Below are 12,193 nucleotides of genomic sequence, written 5' to 3' on the forward strand. Positions count from 1 at the left end.
CATTCTCAGTCAAGATAAAGAGTTGCTTGGGTACGCCAAACACTTTCAAAAAACACTGTGCTTATTGAGCTCCCGTTTCTTTCACTACAAAAAAAAAATTCAAATAGCCACGGCGCAATGCCTTAGCGAAAAGCCAAATTGCAGTCGCAGTTGGTTGCGACGGCTAGACGACTGCAAAATCGCCGTCGTCGTTAAGGGCGTAGGCATTGCTATTTGCGATGGCAATTACGCCATCGCTTGAATTATGGCGACGGCAACTATGCCGTCGCAAAGAGCAATAGCAACACCACCTACCGCAATGGAAATTTTTTGTCATCGCTGAAGGTCATCTGCGTCGGAAACAATGCCGTCGCAAAATATGAATCACCAATAAAAAAAAATTTGCAAAACCCATAGAAATCACATTCAATGCAAAAATACAAATGAGAAGCTTGTATACTCTTTCACAATATTGTTATTCAATGATTCATATCTTTGTCATTGTTCAAAATACAAAAAATGCACAACTTCTTTCTCCTATCTTACTCTCTCTCACTCATCCCAGCTAATGACAACCTCAAGTGAACACATTTGAAGCTTCAATTTCTTTGCTGAGATGAAACTGGCACACGAAAAAATAGATAAAATGGTAAGCTGATCACTGACCTTAAGAAAGAAAAGAACCTCAATTTCATTACCCTCCTTTAGGCCCTAAACTCTTACCCTTTAGTTTTCTGACCAAAGAGACATATATGAAGGGTTTCTTTAGGTCGTGAGAGATTTCAAAACTCAAAGAATTTGCAGAGATGTCTTTGCGAAAGTAAAGGAACTATTTGAAGAGCATGACAATGGTGATAGAGAAAGCCATAATATAAGTTAGAGAAAATATCTACCTTGAATTTATCTTTGGTCAGCTACGCAACACCAGTATTAGGTCTGCAATTAAGAGGAAGGGCCTCATTTGGAGAATCAGCTTATGCAACCCCAGTTTGACCAAAGACTAATATTGGTACTCCACCTGCAATGACAAAAAGAAGAAATAATATTTGAATGAACAGAAAACTCAAAATTACTAGAGCAGTGTCAAATATAAGTAACTGGATACGAACTGGATTCTCTTTCATACACCTCTTTTGATTCATAAACAAATTGGATTCTTCTCAAATAAACACCATTAACAGAAGATATCATGGTCATTGCTACTAACATGCTCACCTTATAACGTACTCAATACTAGCTGCATATTGTAAAGCATTAGTGATTTTTATTTCGTCAACCCTGCCACAGAGAATAGGAATTCAATCAAACGCATCTCAGAGAATAGGATTTATGCAGTCTTAATGCCAACACACAGAAAAACATATTGAAAAGGAACTCTAACAAGCACTCTACCTGAAAATAAATAAAAAATCAACTAAAAAAATCCACACCTTCAATTGGCGCCACACATCAGCCAATGAAAACAAAGCCAGTTTCACTAGTATCAAAAAACTCAATATCTCAGCATATATTTTCAATGCACCAGGAGTCGAAATAAAGCTGATGGGCCAGTTCACTTGATATCCCAAACCAAGAAAGTTGAAGGAATGGACTCCTGCATCATTGACACAAAAACAAGGTCAGAGAGATGACAGAAGAATACCAATTGAAATTTAAACCAAATGTCCCAATACTCCAAAGCAGAATCAAATCTGAAAGGGACACAAAAGAGGGCAAGCACTAGAAGCTTGTTCGAAAAAGAATAACTTATGTTAGAGGGTTCTTGCTGAGCATGTAGAAGAACCATAAGAGTGAATTTGCACTGGTATCTTTCCCAGAAATCATGAAGTTCAAAATTATTTCGCTTAGATATTTATCATTCATCTCCTCCGGATTCTTCTCACTCTCCAACAGAAACCGCGACAGTATGTCCTCCTTGTCATTCTATGAAACATGTAGTAGAGAGAAGAGAAACATCATGCAAGACAATCCCCACTACATGTTGCCACAAATATCTGATGGACCACATTCAAAATAATATTCATATTATGAGATGATGATTTGATACCAAGTATCAGAGGAAATGATCTCGTTCTCACTCTCATAAACACAGACACAGAGTAAGAATGACAGCAAAGTAATGCAAAATTGATAAGGGTGGCTTCATAACCAAATTTAAGAAATCTTTTTCATATCCAAAATGGATCAACATAGATTTGAACCTGCAGAATCTAAAACTTGTAACTGTCACGAGCTCAGAGTCTCAGAAGAGTTAATCCTTTTTCTTCATTTGCTCAATTTTTGTGTGGATTAACTTATACAAGAAATCATCAACGATTTTGGTATTCTTCCTTTAGAGGGCTTCTGATCCTACATTCAGAAACTTCTTGATCCCCCACAAGAAATCAATGAAATGAAAGAGGTCAATGTACTTGCATTTCAAAAGCATCACCAAAACTCTTGCCTTCTTCAATTGATTTTCTATATGAAGAAATTTAACTATTGTAATCTGAACATATTGTAAAGCATTACTGATTTAGTGTCCTGCAGTGTTTCAAATAGCGTTCGCGGGTACGAGTATTTACCCAACCCATTTTTAAATGGGTAAACCCATACCCACCCATTTACCCATTTTCAATTTTTTTTTTTTAATGGTCTTTAAGCTTCAATCTATTAAAGGCTGAGATTTTGTTTTTTTTAAATACTTGCTACTATTTTTTCAGCCACAAAGAACCAATTAATAATGAATTGAAAACTCGTTACAACCTCTTACCAACAAAACAAAGAATAGAGAAAGAGACTTGTTACAATCCAAGAGACTTGTTACAATCCCATGCTAATTAGGCAAACAAAAACACTGCCTAAATGATGCAACCCAGATTAGTAGGCACCCAATTAATTACTATAACATACATTTTACTCTCATCATGATTCATGACAAACAAATACACACATGCAGTCACACATACACACAAATACACACTCAAGCTGTAAGACTTGATTGTACACACATTTGCAAAGCTCAGCCGGCTCTATACTCTGTCATCTGGTCCAGCAATCATGAACTGTCATTTGAATATTTCTACATCAAACTTTGTATTAAGGGATTCAACTTCACTAGGGCAAGGGAAAGTTGATATTAAGTGGCAGAAAACACTCACATTGCAATCAAGAGCATATTTCCTGGCAATAAGTATTGCTGCATTATAATTATGGATATTATGGTTATAGAAACCAAACAATATGCCTCTTTTCCCTTTTCTTTTCCTTTCATATTTCTTCCCCCATTCATAATTTTGACTTCTGTTTGCTCATTTTCACAAGGGAAGGTTACGGCGGTTGCTGAACAATCATATAGTTATTATACTGGAAACGAAGGAACTGACAAAGATCCTCAGGTAGTCAAACACAAAATATCTCACTCAAACTAACAAAACCCAGAATCCCTTTGCAAAAATTAACACATAATCAATCTCTATTCCAACAAATCCCACAATCAAAAGCCAAAACTCAAAAACACTTGCTCAAATCCACAGAACTATGATCATTAATCCCAATATGCTTAACCAAAACAAGAAAAACCACATGAATCGCAAAACCCACTTCCTGAAAATATTGTTTCCTTCCTAAAAATCAAATCAAGCATTGCAAATTGCATATATGCAGACAATAGATACATATATAAGAGAGAAGGAAGCGAGTAGTACGAGTTCGAGAGAGGAGAAACAATGGCGGGGCCTGAAATTCACAGAATCAATCTCTATTGCTGCAATACTATCCTCATATACTAACTAGCAGCATAACCCAACAAGAAATGACACAAAAGCAAACAAGATAATCTAAAACAATGAAATGGTGGATTTTGAATCGGAAATTGAACTTACTTGAGAGGGAGTTTCAGATACGCCTTTTTAATTTCCTTATGAGTTGAATGACTTTGAATCCCTAGAAACACTCAAGACTTCTTACGGGTCTTGCCGTATCGGCGAGCTTATGTGACTTCCAATTTCGAACCAGAACCCATCTCTCGTCTCTGTTTCTCACTCTCCAAAAAGAAGCTCTCTGTATCAAAATCTAGCTTAGATAGAGCGGAGAATCTGGAGAAGAAAGAAATACCAGATCTGTGATGGATTATATTGAAATGACGAGATCTAGGTTATAGCCGATCTGACCCAGAGACAAGATGCATGTATTTGGGACTTTGGTATTCTGAATACCCAAACACCACACTAGTTTCTAATTGATCTGATGCACAAGAGAAGCGGGTTGAGAGCAGAAGAAGAGAGGCTGACCCAAAGAGAAATTTTTCAAAGTTTAATTCTCTTTTGCCCTCTAACACAGAGTTTAGAACTAAGTACACGCGACGACACATTGGTGGTAGCAATTCATATCAGAATATGCGACGGCGTAGTTATGCAGTAGCAAACAATTGGTATTATGGCGACGGGGATGTTTTGCCGTCGTATCCAATTGTTGTTTTTGCGACGGGGTTGTTTTGCCGAAGCAAAATATCTATCATTCGCGACGGCTATTACACGCCCATGCAAACAAGTGAAGCCAATTGAATTCTTTTTTGTAGTGTTTCATGATAGTTGTTGCAAGTTTATACAACAACTTGCAATGCACCGGCACCCACAGATTAATCTCAACTTTATCAAAGAGTGAACTGACGAATTGTGGATTCTTCTTCTTTTTCTGTTAAGAAATAAAATTAACATCATTAATACCACGATCCAACTTTAATATCTATTGCTAACTAACTTCTACCACTATTCTTCCATACCAATTGAACTATCATTCTCATGCAACAACATATTGATCTCATTAGAGCTGCACCTTGATTTCTAGGAAATGATAAAATAAATAAATAATCAATGCATGTTTTGATAAACATGAGAAAACTTTAGTGATTTATTTGGTGTTGCAATTTCAACTTGTTGATAACATAAAGCAATACTTTCAGTTTCAGTTTTCTCTCAAGTGGTAACATTGCATTCAATCGATTAGGGCAGACACACAAAGCACAATTACACTCCAACTTAAGTGTAGATAATCCAATTTAAGTTAAATGCATATAGTTTCATATCATCTCTAAGTAAATATCACCTAAACCAACAAACTAGTCATAAAAGATGTAGCATACAGCAAAAACCAATTACGTAATTTAAATTGAATGGCTTCATTAACCCAAAACTAACCAAAACACAGAACCCATCAACCAAATGTACCTTAAACATTGTTCGGATAACAAGATCCTCAGGCTAAGCTACGTGACTCCCAACAGGTTCTCTAACGAATTCCATCTCACCCGTGAAGGGGAAAGGAAGCTGTGCATCTGGTTTAAGTATACCATCCACCGATACACGAACAATTCCCTCCTTCAATGGAACTCCATGCAGTATCTTGCTTATATCCCCCTCTTCAAATATTGTACCGAAAGCAACTATATTATTGATGTTATCCACTGCTAGCTCACATAATCCGACACCCTAAAAGGAAAAACAAAATCATAAAAGTATCAAAAACCAGAAGCATAATTTATACAAAAGTACAATGCAAATATTAGAATTCGAATAGGAAACTACGTATATTGTTAACTTTCCAGGAGTAGGTATAATGTCACAGTCCTCCACATTTTTTATGACCTTGCCATCATTAGGATTAGATTTGTCAATTCTTGGTCTATCATCGAAGCTTTCCTTTATCTGATATAGGGGAAATGGCATTCTCCCCTGTGGCAGGGGGATGCATAGTTGTCTTCCCTGTTGCTAGTACTTCTAGTTATGTAATCCTTTGATATAAGATCTCTTCCGTCTTTGCTTGCTGCGCAAGAAGAATTTTCTTTCATCTTCTCCAATTCCTTACCACGCTCTTTATCACGGGCCAATATATCTGCCTTAGTAATTCGAATCCTTTTCTGCTTTGGAAGATTAAAGTATGAGGATGGGTTGACGAAGCCTCCAATACCCCTCACCTACCGGAGTGTTCAGGAGTTTCTAGCGCTTGAGACAGAACATAACTACTCCCTGAGATTTCCAACTCACCCTTACTCTTTTTCTCCAATAATTTATCCTAATCGGATATGTAAACATAAGTTAGATGAGGTGATACACTATTAATTACTCAACTTAACAATTTGGACATACTATTTTTGTTGCCACCAATGATAGTTCTTCATCTATCTTCCCATTTTTTTGGTACAAAGGCTTTCTTCCACATAATTGCACGATTAATTACATCTCCTTCAGGCAAATTCTGTTTCTGTGTAGCAAATAAAACTATGAGGGAACACACTATAGAATAAAAATAGCATTCAACTCATAAAATGAAGACGAGCATATCCTAACCAATTTCTCGTCTAGTCCAATGTATCCCTTTCTTGATAATATGTGATGGTATTTTCTCTTCCTCACTCATTCACTTTGTTTATTATGAAGTTTCTGCACAAGAGGAATAAGCACCCTTATTTCATAAAAACTCATACAATGTAGAAGAGTCAATTGACACATAAAAGTAGTTCATAGATATCGAAGATGAGAAGCTGTCCTAGATGATATGAGAAGCTAATTCATCTTGGTCGGAGGGAGCTGAGGTTTCAAAGACATTTTCAGGGTCTAGATTACTTTGTCTCCGACCGACGACTCGCAACACTGTCCTAAAATGGAGTCATAATCGAATCCTTCGAGAGGCAAACCCTGCAGTGACCTACCTGTCATTCTCTGAAGCCACTAGCGCCAAATCGCCACCGCTCTCTTGCAATCGCCGAGCTTGGATTAGAGAGAGTAAGACGGAATGGCGCCATTTAAAACGGCTTGGATGATGTCCTCGTCCTCCTCGGAGCACAATACCGGGTCAGCGTCGACGACATTGGGTTTGGCAGGGGGAGGGCATGCAACAGCGGGAGTCAATGAGGATGTCATCGTCGTAGTGGGAGGCGCATGAGATTAAGGACTGGACGAAGTCGATGCCAAAGAAGCTGATGAGATAAATAAAGGAGGCGATGAGGGTAACAGCGACGGGGAGTTTGAGTGAGGAAGAGGAGGAAGAGCCCGAGTCTGGGTTCAGAATGGAGATCGAGACTGAGCTTAGGGTTTCTGTTTCTGTTTTGGGGTCAGGCGGTCTTTTTTTGTAAGTGTGAAAGTTTTAAGTTTTAGTACCCGCTTCCTTCAATTCACTTAAACACTTAGCGCTTTTACGAACATTAGGTTCCCTCAAATTTTATAACAAAAGTTTTAACACCAGTCATTTTAAGAACCGATGTTAATGATACACATTTAAATTAATATTTTTCTAAAACGATATTAGCTTACTTATTTACATCGTGTGCAAGTATGACCGATTTAAATTATGTGATGTCTATTAACATAATTCTAGTAGTGAGTGGTAAACCAAATTAAAATAAATGCTCAAATGTAATGGATGAAGTTAGGGGTTGAATTGTCTACCACTAACCTCCCTTGCAAGTATTGAAGTTCAAATACATTCAAATACAATTGATGCTATTATAATTTTCCAATTACCCTCTTTGCATCCCGATAAGACTACAAAGCCTTAAACTTCTTTAATGTTATCAATTCCAACTAGTCTAGAATTAACTACTTACGAACAAATCCTATTATCAGTTAAGTCTCAATTCATTGTTCCTATATGCATAAAGCTTTGAGTTTAGATAATCATGCAAGCAAACCAATCCTATATCTAAGTGATTTTAACTCACAACTTTCACATGCACATAGAGGATGCTATCATACTCTCAATGCTCAAGGTTAACTACTCCCTAAACATTTTTTTTCATGAGATGACAAACACAACACATTCAAAGTAGTTAAGTTTGAATGAATGCATTCACTTCTTAAATTAGCATATGAAGATAAAAATCACAAATAGCATCAAATGTAAATTAAAACATCAATTCATACAAGTTTGGCTAGGGCATTCAACCATAGCCCCAATAAAGTAACTGCTCACTCATAATCATACAAATAAGCATCAAATCTATAAAGTACATCAAGGTAAATTTAAAAAGTTAAGAAAAGAATGAACTAGTTGAAACTTGACAAATTAATGGCTAGCTCCTACTTGTTCTCCTTGATTGCTCCTTGGATCCTCCTTGATGGTGGAATGGATAGATGATGGACTTCTTGATGATGGTGGATGAATGGAATGGTGATAAAGATATGATGCTTCTCTGGCTAACTTTGAGTAGTAGTGGTGGTGATGGTGTTTATGGTGGTGGAAGATGGTACTTGTGATGGTGGTGATGGAGGAGATGGAGTAGTAAAGGGAGTATGGGTTTGGATTTTTTTTGGGAGGTGAAAATAGAGATTTTGTGGTGGAGATGGAGAAAGAAAAGAGATGTAATAGGTGGCGCCTCTTTCTTGTGAGAAGAGATGCTTAAATAGATAGAAGATAAAAGTGTGAAAATGATGATGAGGAGCCAAGATAGCAGCTCAAGCATTGTAAGAAGCATGGACGTGGAGCATGAGACTGATAATAGATCCTAAAAATACGGAAAAATTGTGTGTGGAAGAGATAGACCAAAACGAGGGAAGTAATGATGAGCAATTAAAGAGAGTAAAGTTGAAAAATATGGCTAAAGGAGAAAAAGGGAGTAGCTAGTTCTCTTTATTGTGTATGAGAAACATGAAAATGAAGAGTGTTTGAGTAGTTTTTAGTCAACAAAGTCAATGTGACAAGCATGCGAGAGAAAGTGCATAAGAATGTTTATTATCCAAACGATAATTTAATGGATTTATGAATAATATTGTAGGATTCTTCTGTGACTCTCTTTGATAATTGCAGCATCATAGACCTTCCAAAAATGTACAAGAAATCCGCTCAAAAAAGATTTACGGCCACACTGCCCAAAAATATTAAGTTTTTGCACTTTGTATTGTTTTATTGATAACATTATAATAAAACTCTAAGCCGTAATTCTCAATCCGACACCCTAAACATAAGATCCTTTTGAAATCAAATTGTCAGTACAGTAAATATCAGCAGCACTTCGATCATTGTCCGATTATTATCATCAAAAATTTGGTGAGGTGACGTCTCAATAATACGAATTTTACGTGTAAAATCAATGGGTGCCGAGTACTGGGGTCGTTCTTGCTTTGTAGAACCGCTGGTCCAGTTCTCACAGTGGGGACCGAATTCAGAGAAAGAAAGCCACCATAGATGGTCCATATAAACAATAAGAAGTTCAAACAGTCATACAGAAAGACAAGGACGGCAAAGAGGGAGATCTATTATACAGAAGGAATGCGGTCGATGGATTCGAGTGTCGTCGTAACGATCATATGAGATGGAGGACGTACAAGATGACCCAACCTGGAAAACCTTTACAGCTACAAAAGGACTGAAGGGAGGACTAACCACATAACCGAGAAACGACCGCACAGTCTCAGTGCACGTGTCAGCAGCCTGTCAGGGGGATGCTCATCAAATGGCTTAAGAGGCTACCACGTGTCCTGACCCGGTATGCCCTAACTGAGAATAGTAAGGGGGAAAGCAACTGATGAGGAATAGGAGGATGATATGGACATATGGTACTATGGTCTGTGAGTTTTTTTTTTTTCCTTTATTTTCTTTTGCCTACAGTAAGTTCGAAGAAAGAATCGAAAATCTCTCTCATCGCTCCGTGTGTAGTCATATAGTAGGGGGGCCATATTTTTTGGAGCTGGAAGGAACGTTAGCGCGCAGAGCCTAGTCAATGTCAAACAGTCCTTTTACTTGTGTGTCATACTCGTGCCATATGCTACTACTCTATGTCGAGTCCCAAAAAAACATCACTTTCTTGGTACTTTGATAGCTACCTCATTGTAAAGTAATTCAGACTTTACAACTAAAATGAATTGATAACTAATAAAGTTGACCCAAAATTTTAAAATCTCAAAACAAATTAAAGTCTCTACTTTCTCATATGAGATTCATAGTTCATACTCCCAACACACCTAATTTTTTATTTTTTTTTCTTGAAGTATAGTTATAGAAAAATAAAGGGACAAAGTTCTAAGGATGGTAAAAAGGTTTGAAAATCTAAACCTCTGCATGCATATAATAAGATTCATGTACTTGCTAGGTTAAAACTTGACAACTACTAGGTCAAGGAGTTGTTTATGAGTTACTCTGATCGCATTATCTTTGCATGAAGGTATAAATCGAAGATTTACCAGCTGGTTAGTGATCTTATTTTGGTTTTTGTCAATATAGGTCTAAGGCTAGCTAGTTTATGATCATCTAGCTGGATAGACATAGCTAAAGGGGTGGAAAATTCAAATCTGTCAACCACTTTTCTCTCCTAAGGTGATAGTTCAAATAAGATTAACTGCATCTAGCTAACAAGTACTTAGCTGCATTCTTTTATATATCACTAGAAGACCAAATAAAAAAACCAAAAAAATCTCTCATTAGAACGGGCGCGCGCGCACACACATATATATATCTAAGGACATTCTTATCTAAGCTTAAGAATGGATTTTCAGTTTTTGACCACTTTTTGATCACATATTCACATCTTCACGTTCAGTTTTTAGGTCTTAATGTACAGATCATCTCTACAAAATTTCAGTCAAATTGATGATTGTTAAGACATTCAAAACTGCAAATTACAATAATGTACACGAACGGTTCCGGTTCGACATATTCTGTTCATTCGTGTAAATTGCAAATTTGAATCCCTTAACAATCATCAATTTGGTTGAAATTTTGCAGAGATGATTTATATATTAACACATAAAAACTGAACGGTTAATATGTGAATATGTGATCGAAAAGTTACCAAAAACTAGAAATTTGTTCCATAAGTTTAGGTAAGGATATCCTTATCTGAGAAATTACATATATATATATATATATATATATATTAGTTTGTTGAGAGTATATACATCTCACATGGAAAAAATGAGACCTTGTTAGTGGGTTTATAAGAGTTTGGTCACTTCATCTATTACTAATTAATTTTAGATGTGAACTCTAGATTAATTTATCATAATATCATAGCCAAGTTATCCCACGTGTGTATTTCTCAAGGCCACACGAGCTCCACTTCACCCAAAATTGTCTACGTATATGGCTTGAAAATTCGCTACACGTGCGGGGGCGTGTTAAGAGTATATATATTCTACATGGAAAAAATGAGACATTGCTAGTGAGTTTATAAGGGTTTGAGTCACTTCATCCATTGCCAATTGGTTTTAGTTATGAGAAAAATGAAACCTTGTTAGCGGATTTATAAGAATTTGGACCACTTATTCATCCATTACAATTAATTTTACTGTGACCACTTACCCAATTTTAACATAAAAATTACCCACCTCCACTAAGAGTTTTTTAACCCCCTTTACCCAATTTAAACACAAGTGATATTTTTACCCCAATCTAATTAATATACTACAAACTTCTCTCTCCCTCCCCCTCCTCCTCGTTGGAGCGTCGGAGCTCTCTCTCTCTCTCTCTCTCTCTCTCTCTCTCTCTCTCTCTCTCTCTCTCTCTCTCTCTCTCTCTCTCTCTCTCTCTCTCTCTCTCTCTCTCTCTCTCTCTCTCTCTCTCCACCCTCCTCCTCAATGGAGCGTCGGAGCATCGGAGTCCGATCCACAACGGTGAAAACTTCACTGCAAAAGTCGTCGCCCGGCGAGTCAATGACGGTGACGGAACCTTTCCGGCAGATTCTGGGCCATCTCGGCTCTGTTTCTCAATCCTGATCTTGGCCGGGTCTTGCTTGGGGAACCTGACGGCGACGAAGACGTAAGGTGGTTGAGGTTGAGGTCGGTGGTCGTCGTCTCCCGGCGAGTCGATGACGGTGACGGAACCTTTCCGGCGGATTCTGGGCCATCTCTGCTCTGTTTCTCGATCCGGATCTTGGCCGGTTCTTGCTTGGGGAATCCGTCAGCGACGAAGACGTAAGGTGGTTGAGGTTGAGGTCGGTGGTCCGGTCCCATCAACCTTGTTTCGCCAACTCTTCCCATCTCGATGAAGACGATGACGATCCAACTCCGCTCCCCAACCACTCCTGCACCGGCCTCACACTCCGGTGGGTGCCCAGAGCAATTTCTGGGTGGCCAGAGATTTTTTTTTTTTTGGTATACTGAGATTTTTTTTTTAATTTTTTAATTTTTTTTTTGTATCTGTAATGTATCATTTTGGTTCATTTGAGGGCAATAATATGATTATTGGAGTGTACTAATATGATTATTGGGGCAATAATATGATTATTAGGAGGCAATAATATGAT

General features: G+C 37.5%; 1 long non-coding RNA gene across 1 annotated transcript; it reads right to left on the bottom strand.

The window, feature by feature from the left end:
- Positions 1–528: 528 nt before the first annotated feature.
- Positions 529–1,911, bottom strand: LOC121053128. Its single transcript, XR_005810847.1, has 3 exons — positions 1,195–1,911; positions 873–997; positions 529–601 (listed from the first exon to the last, which is right to left on the bottom strand). It is a non-coding gene; the product is annotated as an uncharacterized LOC121053128 (long non-coding RNA).
- Positions 1,912–12,193: the final 10,282 nt, after the last annotated feature.

This window comes from Rosa chinensis, chromosome 5, assembly GCF_002994745.2.
Source record: "Rosa chinensis cultivar Old Blush chromosome 5, RchiOBHm-V2, whole genome shotgun sequence".
NCBI classification, from domain to species: domain Eukaryota; kingdom Viridiplantae; phylum Streptophyta; class Magnoliopsida; order Rosales; family Rosaceae; genus Rosa; species Rosa chinensis.